The following is a 27835-nucleotide window of genomic DNA, read 5'->3' as shown; positions in this document are numbered from 1 at the left end:
AGGGAAGAGGCCAATCCTACTACCACTGGTGTCAGTGAAAATACTGGGAATGGAGTCAGGCCTGCAGTAATTAATTACTAACAGATGATGATTTTTGAAGGTGTGAATAAAAGATTTGATGTATTGGTTGAATTGTCTGTAAAACAGCTCTGTTGGATGTTCTTTTTTCCTGTTCTCTTTGCTCCCCTTCTTTCTGTCTGACTTCAGCAGCAGAGCTCTTCAGCTGCTGAGCAACAGGCACTTCTAAATTCCTCTGCTCAAATTGGTATGTCTTCGACAGTTATGGCATGGACCCTTATGCAGGCTGATGTTATATGCTGTTACATGCTTTAATTTCACACTTGGAAAATAATTTTGAAGGTGGGCATTTTATTTATTGGTTTAGACAAAAAGGACCAGCACACTAATTCCTGAGTGTTACAGAAAAGATGTTTTCTGCTAACAGGTATTTCCTGAAAGAGCTTTGTGAAGTCAGAGGTGAATGATTTTAAGTATCATATTTAGCAATCTTCTTATTACTGACATAGAGGATATTATAGTTATTATAGTTGAGTCAGAAATAGAAAAATGTTGCGATTAAACTTCACCATTGTTCTTATTTTCAACCGCACTCTTATAAAAGGTTTGGGTCCCATGGCTCAGGTAAGAGTTTGGAGAAGGGAGGCAGGGTGTATGAGTTGTACAGCCAGCATGTCCTAGCAGAGGTGGGGGCTCCTTGCAGTGTTGTCCTAGACTGAGAGTGCTCTTCAGTGTGCCACCACCTTGTGATGTGCTCCCTTACAGACTTTGACTTAACCCTGGTATGGTCCTACTGCCATGACTTCTCGCTTGTTCTCTCTGGACTGATCTTGTTCTGACGTGCGGAGTCACGACTTTACAACCAGTAAGGTTATAAAGAAGGTATGTTTATTCAGCGCTGGGTGCACGGGGGATCGCTCCTCCACAAATGTGCACACTTTGGAGCGAAAAGCAGCTCCTTTCTATAGCGTAAGTGTTTACATATTCATGATAATCCCGAGAATAGGGAGAGATATTACAATTAGTTTTGAGAAATCATTATCATAAATCCCGCCCCAAGTCCCTCCCCGTTGCGCCTGCGCAATGTCTCCTGATGGTCTTGGGCAGGGGTCTTCAGGATGAAGATTGAAGATTCCTCTTCTTCCTCTTATGACTTTTCACCCAATTAGGTCTCTTCAGCATGTCAATTTAGCATTCTTTGAATTCCCTTTCCTTATCTTGGGACTCAGTAGTTGCAGCTCCTCCCTTATCTCAAGAGCCCATCCTGCTGAGAGCCCATCCTGCTGAGAGGCCTGCATCTATTTCGTTAAGGTTTCTCACTTCAGTTCCTCATAGTGGATTTGTTAGACTTCTAATGTTTTTTTGCTTTGGTAGTGATGTTGTGTGTTTGGGTTTTGGGTTTGTTGTCTGTTTGTTTGTTTTTAATCTAGTACGGGCATCAGTCGAAATGGTGGCAAAAGGTAGTATTTTCCCTCAGGAACTTGCAGGCAGCTGAAATAGGCTGATTGTTGTGGTGTTATATTTGCACAACTATCAGTATTTGCTGTTGACACTTGGATGTTACCTTGGGGCATGTGAGCTGCAGTCACTCCTCTGGGCTTCAGCAGACACATGTCAGTGGATCCCAGGCATCTCCTGATGCAGGGGGGGGTTTACTGCTGTAACGAAGAATGGGTCGTCAAGGGAAACACAGGATAGTGCCTGTGAGGCTGAGCTGGTATTTGTGGGGAAAGTACATGCGAAAGTATGGCTTAGTAAAAATCAGAGTCTGTCTGAGAGAAGAGCAGAAACTTTGGAAGTAACCACCTTTACCTTTCTGTTTGCCCTCGTTACGTTGGTGGGAGCTGCATGTCATTTTGTCCCTGGTTCCCGCCCCAGTATATTACAACATATTTCCAAAGCCAGAATGCATAATGTCATTAAACTAGAAAGCGTGAGTTACTCTGTCAGTGTTTGAGTCTATCTGTACAGCTGAGGAGTCTTATTGTTTTGATATCTAAATGGCACACCATAAATAGTTTTAGTACATGAGTGTATTGCTAGTAGTCTCTGCTCTGTCTTGAATAGTGAAGCTGTCCTAACTTAGAAAATTAAAACTGGTTTAAAAGTGAGGTGGAGACCATTCTCAGGGTGGCTCTAAAAACCTTGTCTGTGACCCCTTTTAATTGGCTGCCATGGAAGTGTATTCAGTCAAATCTTTTGACGAATGATGCAGTATGGAAGCTTTGTAAATAGCAAAAGTGTTTCTTATGTGATTTAGTGAATTAATAGTTTTTATGTAGGAGTGTTCTCGGCATCAGCATGTACAGTAAGTCAGGACTTTTGTCATTCTACTGTATTTTGGTTGGTTAGTAAAGAAGAAGAGGCAATTAGAGAGACTGGAGACATTCATGAACTGAAGTAAGTCAGAAATGTTTTCTCGAAACTTAACATCTTCAGCAGTTGGTAGTTACTCATGAACGTGGTGTGAAAAAGGTATGGTGGCAGTGGAAACATGGCTTGCAAAGCTTGGTCAAAAAGGTGAATGTGCTGCTGATGGTGAAAGAGCAGCTGCCTCAGGGGCCTGGCTCCATCCTTATCCATTGCTTGTCCCAGGAAAACAAGGGTTGGTTTTAAGATGGGGAAAAGGACTCAGGGTGCTCTAACCCAACCTGTGTATAATATCTGGTATTTTAGATGCCTTGTCTGTTCAGCACTGTGTTAAGTACTACTTATGTATAGTCTTTATACACAAAAGTTGCTTTTTCTCACAGTTGTAGAGGAAAAAAAATAGAAGGTGCAGCTTTTCAGATGAAACTAGAAAACACAGTGTCCAGGTGAATGTGTCCTTTTGGGATGGGAGATGGCAGAGGTGGCTCTGGAGGGTTTTTTGCTTTCTAGCTTATGAAACAACTTGAATGTTATCTACTCCATAATTTCAAGCCTCATACGATATTTCCCATTTATTACCCTAATAAGACCAAAGGTAAAATTTTATGGCACGTTGTGATCCGAATGGTTAACTACTTATTTAATATCTTTGCTTCCAGGGCAGATGGAAATGAGACAAGTGTCTCTTATAGATCTCAGCCCAATTAATAAAATTTATCTAAACATGCTCTGGTTTATCCTACTAACGCTTCACAAGGAAGTAGAAATTGTCCTTATTATGTCCTCTACTTTACAAGAAAGTAACAACTCGGGTGGTCAGACAATAGCCCGGCATCCTGTTTGTGAGATGTGTCAGTCCTGGGTGATCTGACACTTCTTCAAGCTGTAGAGTCCCAGTGTATTTCTACTTCTGATGCATTCTTAACACAGAAGGCTTTGCACTGTTTGGAAATAATTTTGCTCTTTTGATCCATCACAGTTGCATGTCTTTGTACATTTTCTTTCAAAGATGGGATAATCAGGAATATATACATTTTTAAGATGCAGATAAATCTTGAGTTTATTTTGTTCTATAATGGTATTTTGTATTTCAGTCTTGATATCTTTCCTGAAAAGTTCTGAAATCATTTGCTTTTTCTTGGTTGCTGCTGAGCTGACGTTTCTAGAAAGCAGTGTGTAATGACTACATCTCTTTTCTGCATTAGGACAGTTAATTCGGAGCCTGTCAGTCTATGTGGACAGTTGTACTCCTTTTTTTTTCAGTGCAATATTTTACATTTATTAACATTTAATTTACTCTGTCACTTTGCTGTCCAATCAGTGTCTTGAGACTCTTCTGCACCTTTCACATCAGTTATAATTTTGCATTCTCTTAATCATTCTGTTTTGTCAGTGAAGTTTGGCACTTCATTACCTCCCTCCCCCCTTCTCTGACCATTAATGTGTATATGGACTAGTACAGGTCTCAGCACAGATGCTGAGATGATGCGTTAATGGCCTCCCATGGTTGTGACTAGTGATTTGTTATTCTTTATTTCTGGGAGTTTTTGCCATTTTTTTTTTTTAATCCTTAATATATCCTTTCTTTCTATCCCACCATAGCCTACCTTTTTTAAGGCTCTTCTTAAGATTCTTTGAGAGCCTTTGCTGAAGTTTGGGAAGAGCCACATGTACTGCATCAGCTACCTGCATATCCCTGCATACCATGTCACCTTATTCACGTGCTTGTTAACTCCTTCAGGGAACTCTAACAGATTTGTTGTGCATGACTGCTGTCTGCAAAATATCTGATTCTTCCTGGCTGTATAATGCACCTGTTCATTCCATTCTTTATTATATTTTCTATCAATTTTTCTTGTATTGAAGTTAAACTCAGTGGTCTGTCTTTGAACATTTGACTTTTTAATGAAATGTTCAACCGTGGAAAGCCAATGAAAGGAGTGGGATATGTTTTTAGATAATATTTTGTGGGTATTGTGGTGGGTTTTTGTGGTCCAACTCTGAAGTGCAATGTTATAGCTTTGTTCAGAGTTGTGGGGTCAGAATCAGAAATCATTAAAATGATGCATCTGCATCACTGACACATCACTATAGTGTTATTGTGTTACACTGCATGACACTGCTGGATTTCACCATGAAAATTTTCAAAGCGGTGCCCTGAGGTTTACAAGACAGACTTTATCAGTGGTAATAAGCTTTAATGTATTTATTGTGAGGAATAAGTTGAACACTAGAATTAATGTTGGCTGAAACCAAATGCTGTATTACAGTTGTAAGCCATTCTTGTATATAGAAGTATCAAGACATAGATCTATCTGCATGCCCAGCATAGGAACTTTAATGAGTGTTTTGCATTTTAAAGGTTTCAGAAATAAACTTATAAGTTGGGAAGAGACTTTTATTTTACTCCCCACATCTTTGTTCATTGCTCTACAAAACCCTAACAGAATGCCAGTACTGCAGGCTTCTGATGCCAGCATTTGTCACTAGCCTTGTATTGTAACTCTGTTTTATTGAAGATTTAATGTTAGAAGCTTATCTGTGTTCTCAGCAGGAGAATCTGAAATATATATATGAAGTCTTGTAATGAAAAGCAGTGGGAGAAAACTACAGTCCTCGTAAATACCCACCTCAGAAGGGTCTAGCTGGCATTCCTGAATCCTTCCTTTTGTTTTGCACTGTTGGTGTTTCCTGAAGCACCAGGTCGTGGTGGGTATGTGTTCCTTGTGACCTTATGTGCCAAGGCTAATAGAGCTTTCAAGCCTCTCTGCTGTAGCAGTAGAAAGCATTTACTTGCTAAATTGTATTGTTCACCAAAGGGTGAGGAAAGTCTTGTCGAGAGGCTACAGGACCATCAGGTGTAAATCAGCATGGTCTTCAAATTTTGGCTCATCAAGAATTTCCTTTCTGGTCCTCGATGGTGACCTTGCATTAAAAAGGGGCATTTGTTGTAGAAGTACATACTGTCCTCTTAATGATGAGACCTGGGCTACCTGTTTTGGCAGTAAGCAGATTTTTAAGTGACTCATGTAACAGCTTCAAAATCTTGTGATAAATTTGAAACAGCCAGTCAGTGAATAACTTCCACATAAAATTAGACGGTAATCCATTAATTTTGTAGTTCTTCCTTCCATTATTTCTGGGATTTGCTGTGCCTCAATTGCACACCTGCAGTTAGAAGTGGAACTGCTTTTATCTTTCATGAAGCAGCTGTGATCTGAGTTGTGAGCCACCTTGGGACGGTGGCAGCTGAAAGAAACAAAATTTCCATAGTTCCAGTTATGTGGTCCCAAGAAGGCAGAGCCCTGGGTGTGACAGTAACTTAACGTGTTCTTTGACATTGCTCTTGGTGGCAGGACTCAAGTTTCCAAATGCAAGCTGTCTGTGTGGCTGTCCTTGTGCTGTCCCCCCCAAAACCATGAGAGATGCCTCTGGTCACTCCTCGCTATGCCGACTGACTGTCGGTGCAACTCAAGCAGCCTAGTAGCATTGCTCATCATGTCTTACAGCACCTGAAATTCAAGCGGGTGGCTGCTCCATGGACCATCTTTCCAATCGCAGATGCCTTAATCTGGTGGTAACAAAAGATCCTTTCTTTTTTCCTCCACGCATCTCCCTCTTACTAGGTTGTTTGAGCTTTTCCATGTTTGCATTCCTGCTTTTTCTCAGCACCTTAGAGGGAGTCATGGGTTTGTTTTAAGTGAATTCCCAGAGACAGACAGCTGGAAAGAAAGTCAACAGAAGGCCATCGTGGATCACAAGAAGTTCAACTGAGCTCAGGATACAGATGAACCTGCAATCGTCAGACACTTTTTACGCCTCCAGCCAGCCAACGTTCATCTGCTCCATTTCATTCCAGAGATAATTGCTTGTCCTTGTGCTATACTTCATGATCCCCCATACAGATGACCACTAGTTTAATTGGCCCTTTGTATTGGCGGGTGGAAAGACTACGTCCAGGTGGAAATAAGGCCTGAAGTGTGACACGTTCTTGAGTGAGGTCAGTTAGAAACATGTTTCAAAGAAGCAACGGTAGGCAACTTGCCTGCTTCTGAGGAGGTCTAGAGCTGTGTGGAAGCCAAGAGGAAAGAGAACTGACCTGTTGCTCTATTCATGGAGCTTAAAAGAGCCCAATTCAGGATTGTAGGGTTGCTTGTCCAGTTGGTTCATGGTGCTTGACCCTTGCTGGTGCTGCAGTGACTTGGAAGAGGGAAAGGTCCCAAGAATGTTGGCATCTCTGTGTGAAGAAACCATCCAACTTCACTGCATCAGTCTTGCGATGGCAGATGGAAAGATGTTTCCCTGGGGAGAAATCACTGAACCCTTATTCGCATTGTTGAAATGACTTGATTTCCCCCCTTTGAAATAGATGTGCAGGGCTGAATGGCTGTGTGTGTGCTTGCTTGTTCCAGGTTGCCCTGCCCAGCTGTTGGCAGGGCTGGGGCAGTACCCTGGTAGCCGCCTTGGTGTGGGGTGTGTGGGATGTAAGCTGCTTCTCAAAGGTGTTGCATGAATATGCACCATGTGCCAGCTGCTGAAAGGTGCCTTTGATCGCATCCAATCTCGCTGGGTTTCATTGCACTTGTATAAATAATAAAATCATTGCATCAGGTTTTTACACAGCAGGGCTGATATTGGCAGTGGTACCTTGTTAAAATGAAGGACTGTCTGTCTTATTGCAGATAATGTGAGACCAACCTTCATTTTCTGCTTTCTGAGAATATACAGTACCAGATAAAGTCCAGTGAGAGTTACGTGCAAGTTCAGTCACTTTAATACTGTTTTCGAGAACTGCTATGCTTACAAGGTTTTGTTTGCAGGGGAGAGGTGAGAGTTTGGTGGTTGCTTGCTTTTTAAGTTGTGTAATAATGGAAGAGTTGTTTCAAAAGATAGACATGCAAGGACAGAAACAAGGAATTATGAAATCTGTCAGCAAAAAACAGTCATCAGTATGATTTGCATTGGTGATATCATTAAAACGGCTTCTGTGGTTTTGTTTGCACACATCCTGTTGGCATGAAGTTTCCTTTGTCCATGTTTATGGTACAGATGCATCTCTTCCTATAGCTATATTTATTTTAGAGACTGAAATATCAAGTATATGAATACAGCATGCTGCAGATGGTACATTTTGACTGTAAGCTTGTAGATGGTTGACAGTATCATGTACTTTGGTTATGGGATCACCTTCTCCAAAAATGAGAAAATCCTTCAGCCTGTTGTCACTACAGTTAAGCAAAAAATTAAAAGCGGTATTAGATATCCAACTTTCTGTAACATTAACTGAAAATTAGATGGCCATTAGCTGTAATCACGTCCAAATTCAGGTATGTAATTTGGGAGCATCAAGGCCACATACAGTCACTAGAGCTTCCACAGGGTGATTCAAAAATCTGAATTTAGAGCCTGATTCTTTCCTCTTAAGCATGTGAGAAATTGAGGTTCCTGACTTGGATGTTTAAATTAGCCTGAATTAGATTGAATTGATTCTCCACCTCTTCTCTCTGCTTGCCTTTTGTGTCCTTGAAAACACTGTTTACCTCTTCCTTTGTCTCTTTTTTTTTTTACATTTTTTTTCTATTTGAAAATTATCCAGGATTAGATAGTGATATGGATAATGGGTTCAAGTAGTGGAAGATCTACCTAAGGAAACTGAAGATAGAAGCACTTACTGCTTTATTGAAAAATTACATCTTGTTTCCATTTTGAGCCTTGGTGGATCTGGCTTTGATTTCCAAGCACTGGAACTCTGCTAGATGAGGGAGCCTCGAAGTAGGAAATGTACTTTCCATGTGCAGGAATTAATTAGCTGTAATTAGGTTCCTTCTTCACCTTTTCACTCATAAATTAAATATCTTTAATTCTTTTTCTTTTTTTTTTTTTTTCCCCAGGCATTTTATTCAGGTTCTAGATAGTAACCAAGTATGGTAATACTATGAAGCTGTTCCAGCTTTAGTGTATTTTATAAGTGCTGTACCAGCGCTGTGCACTAGTGGTGTACCTAGAAAATGTGAGAGAGGTGGGGGAAGCTTTCAGTGTGGAGTCTGGCCCTCAGCACTGCCTGCAGCCATTGTGGCTGGAGAGGGCTTGGGGTTGATGGACATTCAGTATTGATTGTGCATTGGAGAGTCTCTTTCCAAAGAACTCCCCAGTGCCCTGGAGTCAGTGATTGTGAGCAGCCCCAAAGGGAAAAATGGAGCATTTGTCACGGGGTAAGCAAGTGGAGGGAGGGTTTCATAGTAGCTGCTCTTATTTTTTTGTCTTTTTTGTCCTGACAGTGGCATTGAGGCACTTCCCAGAGAGAAGAAGAAAGAATTGGAGAAATATCTGTTGGTTGTGTGTGTTGGTTTGTTTTTTTTTTTTTTTTTTTTAAATGAGGGGAGGAAAAAAGGGCTTTTGTTCATAAGGCTTTGGGGTTTTTGGGTTTTTTTTGATCTGTAGTGGCAGCGATTTATGCAGTTGCTTGTGCTTTGAAAAAGTGTTGGTAATAAAAGGTGCACTGAAGGATTTGTCCTGTAAGCTGGGAGCTCTGCAGTTAAAAGCAATAGAGGAGTAAGACATGTATCAGCTGGTTGGTGAGCGCTGTCTAAAATGAAGCTGTGGAAGGTCAGAGGTAGATAACAGATCAGCTGAGGCTTTTTTGGTGATGACAGTGGAAATATTACTGGTGATGTCACCACTGGAATACTGCTGGTATTTGTAGTGACTCTCTCTTGGGAAAGATGCACCTAAACTGGGCCAGGACCACAGAAATGTTGGTGGCATGATGAAAGTCCTGGAAAGGAGCCCTGACATGAGATGAGTAGAGGAAAATGAAAGCTGACAAGAATTCTGATCACTAATTAAAAATGTACTGGAGAGGAGTACAAATGAGAGAAAAAAAAAAAAAAGCAAAGTACTGGAGGAAGAATAAAAGATACACTTTGGCGATGAATCAATTTGGAGTAGAAATGAGGAGGAGGACTATAATTAGTACAGCAGCATGCTTTGAAGAGTGGATAGTGGGGTGTAGTTCATGGGAGGATTAAGGGAGACAGTGGCTCTTAGGAGAGCTGTGCCCCTGGAAGGCTTTGCCTGTTCTAAACAATATGTTTGTTGATGTATCTTCCAACCAGCAAGTTGGTGGCTTTTCCACTTCCCATTCTCAAATTGCATATTTTTTTGTTTTAAAAAAAACAGTTCACGGCCCACAGTGCTTTGATACTACATTGTTCACCTTTACAGGCTTTTTTTGCCCATCCACAAAGTCCAGAATTGGTTTTGCTGGGTACAACTCATCTGTGAGATTTAGTAGTGATGCTGTTCTTGACTTAACAGCTGGAGAGAACCAGGAGGGAGTAGTTTCTCTGCCCCAGCTTACCTCTGCAGTCTGGGCTCTCTTAGCAAGGCAGGAATACATTTCTGCTTATCCCCTTCCTGAACTGAGCTCTTCTTCTGTTCACAAAGACAAGGGGTCCTTTTCTGTCACATTCATTTATTTTTGAGTGGAGACAGTGAAATCCCAATCTGCTTTTGTGTTTTGGTAGGACTGGATGACAGAACTGTTGTTCAGGGGAAGAAGGCTCAGATAAAGCAGCTCTAGGTTCCATGCCTGAGTTTTCTCCCTGCACAGTGTTCTGTCAAGACATAGTGTATAAGGAGGCAAAATCAAGATTCCTGAGCAAGCTGCAAATCAAACCAACCATTTCTCAGTTTCCTGCTTTTTTCCCCCTCCCCAAAGGATACAAAGGCATGGAACAAGCCATGCAAAAACCATTTGCATTTCCATTAAACCCAGATAAAAACAGAAGTGAAAGTTAATATTCAGCTCTGTAACGAAGCTGAGAGAATGACAGCATCACCATTAGGATCACAGAAAATAAAGGTCAACACACAGAAAATATTTGGATGTCAAATCAATGGAAGTTATGCAGAAGGTGACCAGTCTATCCTCAGGTTCGCTTTCTGTGTGCATCCTGATGCATGCAATTCCCAGCGTTTATTTTAGCTATACACATGGTTTTTAATCTTTTTTAAAAAAACTTGAGTTAGGCTAGAAATACCGTGCATTCCTTTCAAGAAGTTTTTGCTAAGAATGCAATGGTGTTCAGTGAATAATAATGATCAATAGCAGGAAATGAAATCCAAGAGTTCTGTTTGTCTAATTCACCTTGAAAATCAGCTCTCTGTTACAGCTTTCTCAAACAGGATGAGTGAGGAGCACAGGTAGTATCAGTACTAACATGGTACTGTTACCGTACAGGCAGCTGAGAACATGTTTTGATGGCTCTTTAATATTTTGGATCAGTAATACTTTTTTGGCAGCATTGGATTTGGGGAATGCATAATCTTTCTGAGCAGTCAATTAAAATAATGACTCGGATGGCGAGTTCCTCTCCTTTTTCCTCCTGTGTATGACTATGCCCTTCCTATCAAAGAAGTTGTATCTTAATTGGCAATCCCCCCTGCATCTGCTCACTCCACCACCCCCTACAGAGAGGCACAGTGCTTAATTAAAAGGGAGTGTTTGTTTGTTTATCTTTGGAATTTCACTTGTGCTTTTGTAGGTGTTTCAAAGAGAGATGAGTTTATAGAGACCTTACTAAGTAATTAATCCTGTAATATTATTACTTTACTAAAAAAAAAAAAAACCAAACTGAATTCTTTGGAGATCAGAAGATGTCCCAGAGTTGTCAGACTTGGTATGTGCGTTGGAAAGAGGAGTGTGGCGAAGACCCATCAGAGGAGCCGGTCTTCCTTAGGCGGGTGATATGACCACCATAAAAAGTGAAGTTTTTGCTGCACCATTCCTCTAATGTGCTTCTCTTTTGGAGGGAGTGGCTGCTTCTGGAAGTGACAAGGTTGATCTGCCTCCAGAGAAATTTTAGTCTGTGGCCACTCAAATGAACCTTTACATAGGAGAATGTTTTATAATCATGAAACAAACTGAAGCTGGCAACTTATTACTTCTAAGCCTATAGTTTTATAGCTCAGTGGGTCTCAGATACTTTGGAGTTACACGTCATCTTTAACTATCTAAATTACTTGCAGAGGACTACGTGCTTTTGTCGTCAAAATTTTAATTAAAATCACTGCTGAGGTGTGATGGGATCCCCCGAGACAGATATGAACTTCTTCACATGGCTTCAGATACCAGCGGTCTGGAAAATATTGCTCTTCATTTTAAGAGAAAATGAGTGAATGAGGTTCTTGGGAGCAGCATTTTCCTGATACTGTAGCTTTTTTGCTACCTCATATCCTTTCTCTTGTTCTGCATGAAGGAAGGCACATTGCCAGGGATCCACTAGCTGGACTTTGGAAACTACTTAGAGCACAGTCATCCTACCAGGGTCTTGCTAGGATTACGCTGACCTTGAGCTGGAAAAGCTGCTGCTGTACCCATCTCTTCTCAGGCCAGGTTCTGCTGAGGGGTTCAGCTTCTGCCGTGCAGGACATTATGTCGCTTGAGCTCTCTGTGAAGCTGAGGGATGGTTAGTGTTTCACACCACTGGGCTTTAAAAGATGCTTAAAATCAGGTGAAAAAATGTCTAATCATTCTGAGTTGGGTTTCTTCCTCCTCTTTTTATTCCCCACACCAGGCTTTAGCCAGAAGACTGCTTAAAACAGTCTTATTTGCCAAGCCTGAAATAAGGGCAGAGTAAGCACTGTTGTGACTGGTAACAGTAGCACATAAATATTTCCTATACCCATAAGGGACAATGTTGTAGTTTATCTTGCATGCAGCAACGCTAACGTCTCATGATCAGAACCATGCTACTTTAACGGGTAAGGAGTAGTAGGGTGTAACTGTGACTGCTTTGACATTGTTTGAAATGCGTACAAAGTTAGAAATTTCATTGGAATAGAAAGGTGCTGAGTATCAGGGATTCACTTGGTGATGTTCTTTCCCATTTGCTTGCTGGGTGCTTGGCACAAAATAGTGTGTTTTAGTCCCTTCTACACTTTGGCAGTGTTGAACCATGAGCACAGCACGCTCAAGGGAACAAAACCAAAAAAAAGTGACTTGAATTTACGCTGGTGGTATGGACCGAAATAAAGCTGCTAGGTAAGATTACTGAGAGTTGTAGTACTTATCCTACCTCCACTGGATCATTAAATATGATGAATCTAAGCAAAGAAGGTCTCTCTCTTGCTTTCCCTCAAGTTCAGAGTGATCTGGCTAAAGTGGTCAGTGATGATCTGTCTGACGTGTGGCTGGAGCAGGGATTGGAACATGAAGAAGAAAATCTTTGGATATGTTGTACTCTAAGCGGCATTTCTGCTCCCCTGAGCCAGAGAATTTAATTGCATGTCGAGTGTAGTTAGTGCAGAGGCAAATCAGTCCCTTGATGTGCTTGCTTGGGTGGGGGAGGAGGAAGTCAGAAACCAAAACATTAATTGCCTGAACTTTTGGTGGTATTTGTAATTTGTTTTTTCATGTGTTTGATTTCTGAGATTTGGGGGGAGAGGGTGTAAAGAGAAGCTCTTCTGGAGTGTCAGTTCTACAAAAGGTGTAGGAAGCCATCGAACAAATAGATTTTCTGTTTGCTCTGTGCACGCTGCTGTTCAGTTTCATTGGGATGCATTAGACTCGTGAAGATGACCAGTGAAATTGTCTTGACAAATATTTCTGCAAGGAGGTCAAAATAAGTAAGTTAGGGAAGAGTGACTAGAAAGACCCTACCAATTACCAGCTTCCCCAACCTCCTTACTTAATTTTCTCACAAGCTAATGTGAGAGGAGGAGGAGGAACACACCTTCATCAGAATGCTGCACAGGAGAACAGGGTTGCTATTAAAAGCCCAATAATAACTTGTATCAGTTTATGCAGATTTGCACTGCTGGGTTACTCTGTGGCTGGCACTTGGCAAAGCAGAGATAACATTTAAATCAGGCAGTAAGTGTAATTAAGTACTACCCTTCAGCGCATCTCTCCTTTTAAGACATTTTTATACACCGTGATTTAGAACATGACAATTGGGTGAGATTAAAGCAGCAAATTGTGCCTATAAAACAAGCCCTGAGAATAGCAAGGGACTGTAAAATTTTATAAAGGGGAATACAGCACATGCCTCCAATCCGATAAAACTTTTGTGAGCTGGGAGATTAACTGTGAAATACAAATAAGATGATACAGTATGCGTAGCATTCAGCTAGTAAATTGCTTGTTATTGTAACAACTTATTTCCTCTACCCAGAACATTTCTTACTTAACTTTTCCAGAAAATCTCACCATGTGACTGATTCATTAACCACTGGAGGTGTGGAGAGAAGGTAGAAAGTCAGACAGCAATGATGTCCATGTAAAGAAAGCAATAGTGTAAATGTAGTGTGAAAGATCATCGGTGCTGAAACACATGCGGTCAAGCTTGTGACTGGTTTCTTCCCCAGCTTCAGGTGAGTTGTATTTGCAAAGGGAAAAAAAATCCTTACCTTATTTCAAATCCTTAGTAAGACCTATTGGAAGGTTTTTCTTGGGGAACAAAAATGTAACTTTATGTGAAATGTCTAAAATATTGTCTTCTGTGGTACTTGACAGTGTTTGGCCTTTTGGTTTCTGCTGCACTTCAAATGCATCGTGAGTATCTTCATCAGCTGTACTTGGCACATTATAAAGAAAAGGCTCAGAGCCTTTTAGAAACTTCTTACTTTGTTTGCAGTTCTCAAACCTGGTGGGCCACAAGTCACCTTGACAAATCACGCTGAACTTTTTGTCACTGACAGTGGCTGAAAGGCAGAAACTCCCTTGGTATTGCTGGTCTCAGTGGCTTTGGCTTTCATGAACTGTTGCCCGTGTGTTACAGCATGGCCCTTCACAGTCTTCCTTAATGATCTCATGTGTTCTCCCTTTCATTCACACTAATCCTACCCCATTCAGTCTTGCACCGCTTTTTTATTGATTAACATAATTGCCCTTTATTAAGAGCCATTGAGTCTAAATATATTCAACTTAAATGTCTGGTAAAGGGATGCAGGACCTGAAAGCCTGCTCATTTCTTCCCAGCTGCATTACGTGTAGAGAGAAATTGTGTTGCTTTTTAAACCATTGTAGGTCAATCACGTTAGGAAGAAGATCACGCATGTGGAATGGGGAGGAGGATGATGACTGGTTTCCTTACTGTCTGATATTCTCTGACTACCTTTGCTCTGCATAAAAAAACTCAAACAACTTTATAACAATTTTAATGATGTATTGTATAAGAAAATAGCAAAACTGGAAAAAGAAGTTTAAATTATTCGGGTGGACAGTATTACTGTTCTGTAATAGGACAGTTGGGTTTTAAATGCTGAGCAGGCACTGCATTAAGAACAAAATCTAATGCCAAGCCATGGACAAATAGCAGAGTGAGGAAGGAATTGTAGAAGAAACAAGTGGGAGCCTTAGATGAAAATGCAGCTGCATTGACAGCTAACTGTTTTGTGGGCACGTCATGCTCAGCCCTTGTTTTGATAGGGGGATGTTTACACATTGTGTGTTGCTTTTATGCTTGACTTCCTTTTGACTTTTGGATTTATTATTTGGTGCCATATTTATGTTTGAGATTGTTTTGATATTGTTAGGGAGATGTCAATACTTCTGAATCAACATTAAAAAAGTTCTGGTACATAGAAATGTTGAGCTTTTCTTCTTGCTTGGTTTAAAAAGTCAGTTCAAAATGGCAAGGTTTCATTCAGAATGGAAATTCCCTTTTCCTTGAGAGGCAGGTACTCTTGCCCTACCAGTACACTGTTCCCATATTTCATTGCACCCCTATCTCCCAGGGAGGATGGGAATTTGCTTCTCCATCTCCTGTTGATACTGAATGTCCAGGAAGGTCCTGGATGGGTTCACTGCTGCAGCTCTTGCTGTGTTCACCTCAAATCACAGTATTACTGGCTCACTGAATCAAACTAGAACAGTTAAAACATTTCAAAACATCTGTAGGAAGTCATTAGCATAGAAAAGTTTTTTGAAAAATTGAAGTCCCAAATATTCAAGACAGCGTTGTGACAAGCCGTAAGTGAACAGCATGTCGCTCCTAATCCCAATAGGAAGGCAGCTGCCTCTCGCACCTGTTGCACTGTGTCGCTGCAGGCAGAGCCCTGATGGACTTCAGAATGGATCTCCATGCACACTGTCTCTGATCTATCTTGGACTCTTAATTTGCCCAGTAACTGAGTTCACAACTCATTGTGGTGATGTTCGGGGGAAGTTCTCCATGCGATGACACTGACACCAGTTTTTGTCCATGCTTCTTTGCTTTTTGTCTGAGTGAAATGAGTCCTCAGTCTTTCATTAGACATGTTCTGCCTCACTCTGTTTTTGGTGAGGATGAACTGGCCTTTGGGATTTTGCCTCTACTGTTCACATGTATGTTAGTGCCTATAGTCTGTACCAGAGAATTAGGCACTGAGCTCATAGTGAACTTGAGTGAACTGGGCTGCAGTTGAAATTCCAGCCTGAGAGCTGCCTACACTGACTTGTTCAACTGGGACCAGAGTCCTTTAGTACTTCATTTTTTTCTCTAATTTTTCCCCAGGTTTTAGTGGTATCTCTTGTTGCATAATTTCAGAAGGATCAGCTTATTTTTTGTATTACAGGTGGTAAAGGAGTAAGCACAGAAACCAGTGGAATAGTTGTTCTATTTGTGATGGAAAGGCTTCATCTCAAAAATTTGACCTATAAGCTGTATTTGACTTATACCAAAGTATACAGATTAAGATTTGTTTTCTTATTTGAATTAGTTTATAATTGGTCTGTTGGGATGGCTGTGCTTGTTGAATAAAAACCAAAAAAAAGCAAAACAATGTATTTTTTTCTCAAGGTAACGCTCATCATTTTTCAAGTTTGCATTTAAAGCTCCTGAGAGTGAGCAAAATGGGCAGAGGTTAAAGTAATGTGAATTGCTCTGCTTTAACTTCGACAAAAAGTGCAGCAGTAGGAAGGTCAGTATTCCACCTCGAGTAGGGATTTGTAGGTCCAACTCTGTTAACATTAAGAGTTAAGCAAGCAAATCCTCTGCCCATAGATGGGGAAAATAGACCTATTAATTGAAACTGCTGCTCAGCAATTCAAACTCAGCTTTTCCTAGTAAGCATGGGAGTGCTTCTGTATTCATGAATACATTTTAATACTACTGGGATATGTTGGTATTTTGGCTGTGACTCCTGTTTGGACTGAAGAACTAGATACAATTGGGGTTGTCCTATGTCATCTAGGCTTTATAAGAAGGTACCATGTTGCTTATCCTATGTTGCTGCAACAAAGGAGCTTCTGACTTGTTCCGAGTGATAGACATTACTGAAACTTCATAATGCTGATGTCTGGGACTTCACTCCAAATAACTCTTTTTGCCCTGCCCCGAAGCTCCCTACCAAGGTATTCCATGGTTGGTGAGGACTTCTTGAAGCTGACCTCTTGCTTGAGGAAAGGCTTAGAAATTGGTGGGGAAATTCCAGTTCTGAACAATGCCGTGTCAAATTGTCTAGCACATTGGTCATTCCTTTACATATAGCAGTGATTTGTCAGTGATTATTGCTTAATTAAAGACTGAATTAACTTAGATCAAGCATAATTTATTTTAAAAATTTAAGAGGATTAAGACTAAGAATACTGATGGCTCAGGTGTTCTTTGACTGTGAAGCTAGTATGATTTGCAGTTGTGAGCTAGGCTTGTCTCATCCGAATAATTTTTGGTCTGTCTTTGTAATACTGTACGTTTTGGCAGGTTTTTGTCCTTTGAGATCTTTCTGCATTAAGTAATGTATACCATTAAAACTTGAATAGTTTGTATAGCTTGGTTAATAGTTGATTCATGGGTTAGGTCAATATGTGCAGGAAGTATATGAAAGGCTTGGTATAAAGTCTGAATATGAACTTAAGGAAAGATGTTCTTCCATTCTGATGTCTGTGTTTGAAAGCTGCTGCATTAAACCTTCCTGCCCCTCCTTAATTCAGATAAAAGAATTTGGTGGGTTTTTTTTTTAAAAAAAAAAAAGTATCATGTGATATGGGAGAAGAAGTTTTTTCTGAGTAATTCCTTTTACTGTCTGCATTTCAGTGATAAAACCTCTATTCGCTAGGTTGCGAGTCCCTAGGAGTCACCAATAAATCATTTCACTTAAAGATGTGCTTTACTACTTAAGGATCTCACTAAGACTGAATTCTGTAACCATATAAAAAACACATTATCTGTTTCTGGGAAGAACAATGGCAACAAAATATGTTGCTAGGTCTTCTCTTTGGGGCTAGATACTGTGGTGTGGAACTGGATACAGGGGAAGGAAAAGGTGCAAATGCATGGGGTATTTGTGTTCTTGATATGCATTCTTTTTCTTACTAAATAAGAGAAGTAAAATATGTTAGTTGAAGTATTATGGTATTATCATATATTACCTACCTATTGCTGCAAATTAAAGGGATGTTGCTGTTCCGTAATCTGTTTTGAAGAAGCTGCGTTTGGAAATGTGGATCATTAAAAGCCCAGAAAGCAATCCACCAATCCAGACAAATGTTTCAGCACACTTGAGTTTCATGGATTTTATTAACTTATATATAACTATATTAATAACACTAGCTATTATGTATCCTTTCAGGACAATATTATTTTTGCCTTGGAATATGTGATGAATAAATCATGAACTTCATGGTTCTCAGCTAATTATGCTTATGTCTATCTCTTTCAAATGAGGGCCCTTTTAAATGACTTTCACGTAAGACTGAAGCCAAACAGCAATAGGTTTGGAGAAACATCTGGCCTAGTATCTCATATGCTGTTTTTTCTGAAAAAAAATCCGTCTTTGTTGCATGCAAGCTAAGCATTAGCATCTCATACCTCTTTACATTTGAACATATTTATGCAGTCATGTCTGGGCAATAAGACTTTGGCAGAGAGGAGAAGAAATGATTGTATGTCTCATCTCAAAGAAGCCTTGGATGTGAGAGGGTAGAAGAGGCACTATGTGTATTGGGAGAAAGAAAGTTCAATGGGAAGTAATTTTGGAATGTACACAGATACCATAAAACCTGAAGAAAGAAATCCCTTCTTAGGCTGCATGCTTGCTCCTCAGGTTGTGTGTCTATCAGTGCAGCATCATGTGTGCAGACAGAGGTTCTACTGTGCCATCGAGAGCAAGTCACTACCATAGGGCCAATATTAAAAGCCTCAGTGATATGGATGGCTTAAATGGATTTTCCGCCTGGAGAAGTCTGAGAGAAGAGTGCAGCAGGTTATCCATTTTGTCTTCAAACCATATTTATTTCCTATATAGAAGCATATTTCATAATCTTCAGCCAAAACACGAAGTAAAATTGCACCTACAGTTGGTTCAAAATAAGTGGCTATCTATTATTATTATAATCATCATCATTAAACTTAGGCTGAGTGGTCAACACTTCTGGGAAGTAAAGTTTGCTTAAAAAAACTGTGTTGAAGACTTAGTCAGGCTTAGCATGTCTGTGCTTAATGCCAAATCAAGTAGACCAGACCATTCCTTTTCTTTATCAGTGAACTTGTATCTCCGTTGTTATAAATTAAACTAGTCATTCTTGTCTTTATCCTTGGTGCACACAGGGACCGGTTATTCTTCCTCCTCATTTTAATCACTTAACACCTTTGATGATGGCTCTTGCATGCTTTCCTGGTCTTCTCTTTTCTACACCACTTGTTTGGTTATTTGTTTCATTTAACACGAATGTTTCATTTAATGTGTTGGTGCATTTGGAGTGCTTTCTACTGTGCTCTCCCTCATTTGACTATATCTGTTTAATGAGCAGTATATAAAGCCAAACACTCTCTGCCACCCAAAGTTGCCTCGGTGCTTAGGAAATAAAGATGTTTTGACATGAAACATGGCTTAGATGGCTACTACATGGTGTTTGTGGTAGTAGCGCTTCAAAAATGTGATCCTAAGCACTGTTAAGAATTTGAGCTGTAGTAGCCCAAGGGCACAGTATTGCATATTCTCTAGGTGGGAGAGGGTATACAGAAACCTAAATATGAGATGGGAAGTGAGCATGTCTTTTAAATCCAAGCACCCCTGTCTTCTACACAATACAGAGCAGAAAAATTCACCGGGTAATTCTGCTATCGGGTTCATAATTGCTTGTTGAGCCAGAACATGGCTTTCCAAAACACATCTACTCTCTGTTTAAACCGATGCAATGAAGAAACATCTCCAAAAAGAGCATTTAAAAAAGGGGAGGGGGAGGCCCCCCGGTTGTGGCAATTATTCTGTGCCTGTCTGTACACTTTAGGGTCTCTAGGACAACCGGCAATGTGTTAGCAACCAGACTGATCATAAGCTGAAGAGAAATGGACATTTTTGAGCCAATTTTGAGCAGAACTACAAGTATGTTTATTTTTGGAAGGATTGTAATGCCAACTGGCAGCACAAACTTGGCTAGGTTAAGGGTCTGGTGCGGCTGCAATAAAACATAAGGATACTGAATTTAGCAAAGGAGCAACAGGAATTATTATTGGTATTGTTGCCGGGGAGTGCAGATGCAGTCTGGCATTTTATCAGCATAATCTTAGTTTGAACTTCATGAATAAAATTTAATATAGGGAACTTGGAATAGCTGGTGTTGGATTTATACCCAGAGAGCAGGTACATTTAATTTCAGTAAGTACATTGCACTCCTCCTCATCGTTGGTGTAATTTGAATGTTAACTGTTTAGTATCCGTCATGTTTCGATGTTTCAGAAAATTTCCCTGGCATAAATTAGATGTTACGGTATTTTCTTCCTGTGTATCATTCTCCACAAATGAAAACATGGATTAGTTTTTGAACTACTGGTTAAATGTTTCAAGTGGAAACATTCCTCATTACGGTTCTTCAAATTAAAAGAAAATGCTTTTTCTGTGCCATTCCTGAGTCTAGAAAATTATTAGCTGCAAACTGAGAGAAGAAATAACCCATGCAGTTAATGTTACCACATCTAAACCCAGCATGAATAGATTTGAGAAATCAAAATGGCAAAGGGAAATATCGCAGAAATAAGGAATAATGTTGAGAAGTCTGAACTGGTGAAAACCACTTGACCTAAGCTCTTGATAGTTGTTTTGATTTTTTTCTTTGTCCTTTTTTTTTTTTTTCCTTAAAGCTCCATTTGCATTGATATTTTAACTTGAGTAAAAGCTGTATTTGGCAATAGAGTCCTCAGCCACTAAAGCACCTCCCCTTCCAATGTTATTTCCTTCCTAACTATCATTTTCTTTTATTTTTTCTGTAATGTCTTACTGCTTCCAAGAGCCTATTCATCTGGCTTGGTATAATCTGAATTATAAAAAGTTTTTCTGTAGTATAAAATGCCCTTTTTGGGACTTGGTTCTGATCTAAACCCTCACCAGCTGAGAAAATTTGCAATTTATTGTAGAGAGTTTTCTTCAGTCTGTTAAACTGCAGCACAAATTCTGATGTGTTCGAGTGTGTTCCTTTTCTTTTTTGCAGGACTAGTGGTTTTCAGTAATGATCCTATTTTTGTTGTTGGATGAACTGAGGAAGCCCAGACAGCAGGGAGCAGGACTGAGGTGTGATGCCTGGACAGCCCTTTGTGCCAAAATCTTGTGGCTATGGATGTGCTTGCTTTGGCATTGGCTCAGTGGGGAAGTCTGTGAGGTTGAACTAGTGACTTCAAATTTCAGTGTTGCTTACCAGGTCATACTTCCCCTAATTTTGCAATAGGATTCAAACAAATTGTTTTAATTAACTAGCAACTGAGTAAGAGAAAGGAATAATCCCTGTCTGATCCATCACATCCATTTCCTGAGTAATGAAGCTAAGTAGTCTGGTGATAAAAATAGGAGACAATACAGAGGATCTGCTGCTGCATGGTGCTTAGCTTGGACCTCATTCTGTGCTTCAAATTATCATTTTAATGACTGAACTGAAAGTCTCTGAATTATGATGTCCTTGCCCCATATCCTCCTGTGGCTTGCTGATCTGGTTTCTGATGCAAGTAGTAGAAAGCTGTGACTTTTATTTTTTTTTTTTTAAAAGAAAAATGTCTGGACATGTCAGATTGGCAGCATTTGTCTATTAGTTTGTTTATCAAAGAGTGAATTCATATTGTTAGATTTTTATTCTTATGTTTTCTTAATAATTTACACTTGACTGAGTAATATGGATCTGCAGAGAGAAATAAAGAGGGGATGGAGGTGTGCTTTGTGTGCTGTGTTGTCCAGATGAATACCCTTGGGCATGCCAAGACCTACTGTCGATGGGGATCTTGACATCTACAGTGTTAGCGGGTGTTTCTGTGCAGAGCATTTGCAGGCTGGCTGAGGGATGCGGGTCCATGATTAACTGGAAGGCACCCTAGTTCATGACGCAGGTGTCACAAGCTGAAAGCTTGACTCCGAGCTGCTGCTTAAATCTGTTTCCAAATTCACGATGATTCTGTGAAGCTCTAAATCCCACTGATTTCTCTGGGTGTATTCTTTTGCAAAATTTTGAGCGAGCTTGCTCCATGAGTCAGTGGAGCTGAGCAGATTGCGTGAGGATGAGACACCTGGCTGGATCTCCTCCAGAGCAGAGAGGGCTGAATCCTGGCAAAGTTTCGCTCAACTTCACTGGGAACAGAGTTGAATGCTCAGCAAGGTTGCTGCAGTTCTGGCCCATCATTAAAAAGAGTGGTCAGAAATAGGAGGAATCTGCTCGTGGACTGCATAGTGCTAAAAAAGGAGAACTCTACACCCTGAAGGCAGAGTGGTAATCTTTAGGAAAGATAATCAGCTTTTGTATGTTAGCCATCATCAGCCCAGAGGGGAGCAATTTTTGCAGTTCACCCCCACTTCAGTCAGTAGGTATCAGTGTATGGATTTAATTGTAGTTCTGTTGATGAGAACATTAGATAACTAAAGAGCCTGTAGGTACAGCTCGCACATTTTGGGTTAAAAGAGCAGGTTTTGTAAAATCCCCACCTAGCTCTTCCTACCTGACAAGTTCTATAAAAATATTTTTAGATTCTTAAAGGCTTCACAGTCCTCATCATATGTGAGAAAATTTCTTTAAGAGACCATTTTCCTAATGATGGCTACTCTACAGTGCTCTGCTTTCCGTTCCAAAATGCACAGGGCTCAAAAATGCATTTTAACTGTTTTTCATATGTTTTAAATTGATTATTGGTACCTTTGAGCATTCTGGAAAAATACTTTTTCTATAGTGCAGGATGGGGAAGAGAAGAAAAATACTTAATGAAACATTCCTGTGAACCCAGTAACAGTACGTGGTAGCTTTTTTTGACCTTTTCTAACCCACATCCCTGTGCTTTTATCTTTCTTTTAGATTCCCCTCTTTTCTTCAGTAAAGCTCATCACAGGTAGAGCTTTGGAGGAAATCTCTTTTGTAATGTAGATCTTCCAGCGAAGGGCTGGGAGGGAAGTGGTGTGGGATGTGTGCCACGTTGGAGAATCAGCTCTGGTTTTATAACAAGCTTGCAGTCCTTTTTAACCCCGTGAGTTACTGGGTTTCAGAAGTCAGTGCGTGTGGATGTCATCCTTGTGTTTAATGGCTCAGCCTAGGAGAGGTTAGAAATTTTGCACTGGAAGACCACTGCTGGTTATACTTACTTATGGTCCATGGTGGAACCTTTTTTCCAATGCAGTTACTGCTCTTTCTGTAATGCTGGCATCCATGACCAAGATTTTTGTTCCCTTGTGCTGTCTTGTCCTGGCATGAACCAAGAGATGCTTGCTCCTCATATAAAGTATAAGGGAGGAGTTGCAGAGAAGAGGTCTCACCCAAAGCTGGTTGCTGACAAGCCAAACTCCCTTCAGTTAGAGAACTCACTCATGCTGGTGACTGTGGGAACACACTGAAAAATATCATAGCCAAAGAGCAAAGTGCTTTTAACGGGTGAGGTCACTTATTTCCCGTGAGATGTTGCACGTACAGCTGTCCTTCAGCTGGACAACTCCACTGCCTATATATTGTGTTTTCTGCTTGGAGAGGGTAGAACTGCTACGTCTCCTGTGTCCCAGCCCACTGGTCAGGGAGGAATACGTTCAGCAGCCCACTGCAGGGGTCAGTCCCAGAGAGGGCAGGAGGTTTGGTGTAGGTGTAGGTTCCCGTGTAGATCCCAGCCTGAGGGGATCCCTCCTGCACCCTGCGTTCCGCTGAGGTCTTTTTTGATATTGCTGTACTTTCATTCCCTCCCTTTTGGCACGCTTAAATCAAATTAAAGGTAAGAGCAGAGTTCCAGCAGACTTCTGGTTTAGGTCTGGTCCTTCATCATTTAAAGTCTAAAATGCCCTGTAGGAAACTAATGCTTTATGTAGACCAACTGCAGTCTCATTTGCTACACAGATAATAATAAACCCTTCCTGAGATTAGTGAAGGTTCCTTTCTGAATTAAAATATCACTTTGGGGAAAAGCTGTCTGTCTTCAATTGCCGTTGTGCATAGTCAGTGTCTCTTCCAGCTTGGATTTCTGCCAGAGCTCTGGCTCAGGGCTTTCTCCTGACCCTTACAGGTTCTTATAATGTTGCTTGGGTTGTTCGTGGAGAAGCTGCAGAGTGCCCTTTGCAGGGCCAGGTGGGGATTAGTAAACTACTAAGAGAGTGTCCTGCAAAGGTTCGGTTTATCAGGACAGTATTGAGAAATGGAATGATGCTGCATATACTTGAACTGTGGATGTGCTTTCTTTTAAACACGGCTGTGCTAACTTGTGCTAAGAATTTCTCTTCCCCCCGCCCCCCATCTGTTTATTATAGATAGTGAGCACAATTTTCAAACTTGGAGCAGTTCAGTCTAGCATCTCCTAGGATAAGTATCCAGCCTATGAAATGAAAAAAAAAATTCACAACGCCGCTCTTGTGCTGTTTGACTTGTAAACTTGCCTCACACCTCAGCCTCTTCCCTGAATCTTTTCCCTGGGGTGATTCTGCAGTTTTGAAGCTATGAGGATGTTGAATGGTTTTTTACTTTCTGGAAGAGGTGTACCAGGCCCCAGCTGCACAGGCTGTAAATAATGCATGAGGCTTTTATTTGCTTGTGCATGGGAGAAATCTTTGCTTCCCGTTCAACATTGGTCTTGTCTTTTGCTCTTGCATGTGAACTTTTTTCCTTTCCTCTGTCTTTTTTTGAGCATCTGAGCAGGACATGAACTCACTTACCTCTGCCAGTCAGGGGGATTTTTCAAGCTTGGTGTTTCACTCACTTCTGAGTTTGGCTTGATAGCCATTTTCTCATCTTAAACTGTTGTTGAGAGCATTGAAACACTGTGGGGGTGTTGAGCAGCACAAAGCGAACAGATGTCCCTCAGCGGCAGTCCCCACTGGGGAAGGGAGTGATTGAAGACCATCTAACCAATGAAAGCAGATCAGAGGGCCATGGGAAAGGACTGCGGCTACAGGCACTGCTACTGCAAGGATTATAGATTTGTTATCAGTTTCTTTTTGGCTTTATGACCAACGGATGTTGCAGGTGCTAGTATGCCTCTGAAAATCAGATTGGTTGACTTGCTGGGAGATCCACCTACGTTGCAGCATGTCGAACCAGCTCCCTTTCATTTAGGTGGTAGTCTAACTTTGGTGCGAATGAAGAGAGACTGTGACTTTAGAGCTGAATGAGTTGGAGAAGGTAATTTTTAGTATGTGCAGAATTAATTTGATTGATCACATTTGACACCAGTCAAGGAAGAGAGAGGTGTTCAGGCTGAGAGAGCAAGAACACATTCCAAGCTTTTTTTTTCTTCTATATCCTCCGAATATGATGAATATTTTTTTCCCTCAGCTGTCATAGTCTTCTAATGAATGTTTTTTCTCCATTACATTTTTAAAAATGAGATTCTCTCTGTAACACAATCCACAGTTTAAAAATAACTCCTGTGACGTATTTTAATGGTGGCAATTTCAAAGCCTATGGAGATGGTCCTGGAAGAAGCTTCTAATCTAATAATGAGATGTGTATGGCACACACGGAAAAGAGAGGAGTAGCTGGAATCAGCTTATTTTTCCTTTCTTGTCTCTTGCTTCTTCAGCTATTTCTGGTATCTTCCCCTTTTAATTGCAGGGCAGAGCTGAGACATGTAGAATTGTAGTTGTCATAAAAACTAGAAGAAAAGGTCTGTTTCCATAATCTTGTAGCTTTTTCTGTTGCAGAAGCCTACTGAAATCACTGCATCCTCATTTCAGAAATGAAAAGTATAGTCTGCTTCATCTCTAACTGCTGTCAAATGTTTAAGCTTTCCTTTTCCCAGCACTTATTCAGAACACATTTTCAGGTCAGCTAGGAATGTTATTACTAACTGATGAACAAGCCTGAATACTGAACGTGGCGAACGATTGACATTTTTAAAGTTAATCATAGAAACTTTTCATCCAGAAGATGCTGAGGCTGCTCTGGATGCTGATATACCATCTGACACCAGCAGTGAAGAGTGCTGTACAATGTCAGTTCAAGATGAGTGGCTATAAAACAGCAAAAAAGAAATATGATTCCCGTGACACTAAGTCATCATTTGAGTCGGGCAGACTTTCCTGACTGGGAGACTACTAACAAAAGACACATTCTTGCTAATACCTACATGCTCAAAGTGCTGTAGTTTGAAGAACTCTTGCACAAAGTTTAGAATACCACATCAGTAAGAAACTGACCAACTAATTAAACAAATTTCATCAACTGTTTTTTGGTGGGTTTTTTTATGATAGTCTATTTCTGGAGAAAGAATTAAGATTGATAACAGTTTTAGCAAAGAGGGTGGGTATTTGGGTACAATTTATAATATTGGGGATGGAGATGAAGATCTGCAAAAAAGTCATTGCTGGGTTTTGAAATGCAATTCATTCAAGGGGAGTTGGGCTCCTAAACCCATTTGTTTCTCTTGAAATACTATGCTTTGATTTCTGAAGCCTTGCTCAATGCCTACACTGCAGGCACTGCTGTGGTTGTAGCCATTCTGTGCTTTGCTAACCACAGCACTGAGACCTGGCTCCTGATCCTGTTTTCTTGACTCAGATCTAGCACTTTACTCTTTGAATAATTGAACAGTTTTCAGTGTGTCTACTAGAAATGTTGAATTTTCCCAAGCTCCCATCAGCAGGTATGGCAGAAATCAAGTGGAGGAGTTCAGACCGGTTTTGCTCATCCTCACCATTTGTGGTGGGACAGCCCAGTACTAGGAAATATCAAGCAAGATTTTTATTCCTGAAAGCAGAATTTACATTGGCTTTCTAGCTGTGACTTGGTATGATTTCTTTTAGCTGGGTTACTGTTACTTTGCAGGCAACCCCAATTCTCTTTATCTTTTGTTTCTTTTGACTTTGAATTCTCTTTTATTCTTGAAGAGCTTCCTTCAAATACAGGATGTTTTCTGCTGGGTGAGATCATTTAGTGGAGAGCACGCTACCTCCGGGGGGCTCTGGGCTTAAGTGTTGTTTACACACACTTCAGATCTACTGATCCTGCAGCACAGAAGTGGGAAGAGTAATTGAAAGGGTTACACTTGTGCTTAACAATGTCTTTTTTTTAGCATGCACTGAAATGAGCTGCTTCTCAGATACAGGTGATGTTGGGAGACAAACTGTTATGGATCCCAGTATTTTCTAGGGTAGCTATTTTCACCCTAATTCCCATTTTGGTGAAAACTGCCCTATTATGAAAAATAACTTTATTAGCAACCATCTTCCAGTATTGTGTAATCGCTTCATCTGTATTTAACCTTCAGCTGCTGAGATGCTTGAAAAATATTTCACTGTAGTGACTGGAGTGGTGATAAGACAGGAGGCTTTTAGGCGATGCTCCAAATTGCTTTTCACGTTTCACACAGCCTTGCTTGATGCAAGGGCTAAGGGTCCTTGCAGAAGGCAATATGTTATCCACTGCCACATTTTTCGTACCTAGCTAGTGGTCCCCTAGGATTAGCAAAGGTTCCTCTCTGAATTATGCTATCTCCATGGGAATTCCTGCCTCTTCTTTATCCTTGCCATTCTTCCATAGAAAGAGTTGTCTTTGGCCTCTTGCTTGTGCTTCTCAGTGTAAGATGCTCTTCAGCTGAACATACAAGCACGGGAAGAAATATCTCTGTTCTTGTGGGTTGAAAATATTTCTCTCAATGAAACAGCGGGCTTTAACTCTATTAATAAACAAGATCCTCATATTGAAACAAGTACTCCATTATATCTCAGTTACAAAGGATAGATTGGCTTTTTTTGGGTTTGGCTCCTTTGCCTGTGAATTCTGTGACAATCTAATTTAATTTGTAACAGTATTGTGAAGACTTTCGGTGGTTAATTACATCACTTCTGGGGGCCAGCAACTTTGCGGTTGTTAATATTTTCAACAGTATTTATGAGCTCAAATACTTAACAGCTCAAGTACAAATCCCATGAAACCCCCCAATGAAAAAAAACAAAAACAAAACTACAAACCCTTGCCTTTTGGCTTATAGAAAATGTTCCTTTTTTTTTTACTTCTTGAGATGTTCTAAGATCTTTTTTGTATTTAAAATTCATCATCTTAAAGTTCCTACATTGTGACTCAGAC

General features: G+C 40.5%; 1 protein-coding gene across 2 annotated transcripts in view; it reads left to right on the top strand.

Annotated features, from left to right (window-relative positions):
• Positions 1-27835, top strand: part of SGCD (sarcoglycan delta) — a 399661-nt gene that overhangs the window by 68964 nt on the left and 302862 nt on the right. The window lies entirely within an intron of this gene.

This window comes from Strix uralensis, chromosome 14 (assembly GCF_047716275.1).
Source record: "Strix uralensis isolate ZFMK-TIS-50842 chromosome 14, bStrUra1, whole genome shotgun sequence".
Classification (NCBI taxonomy): Eukaryota; Metazoa; Chordata; class Aves; order Strigiformes; family Strigidae; genus Strix; species Strix uralensis.
Note: the sequence above shows the minus strand (reverse complement) of the source record. Positions and strands in the feature narration are given on the sequence as shown.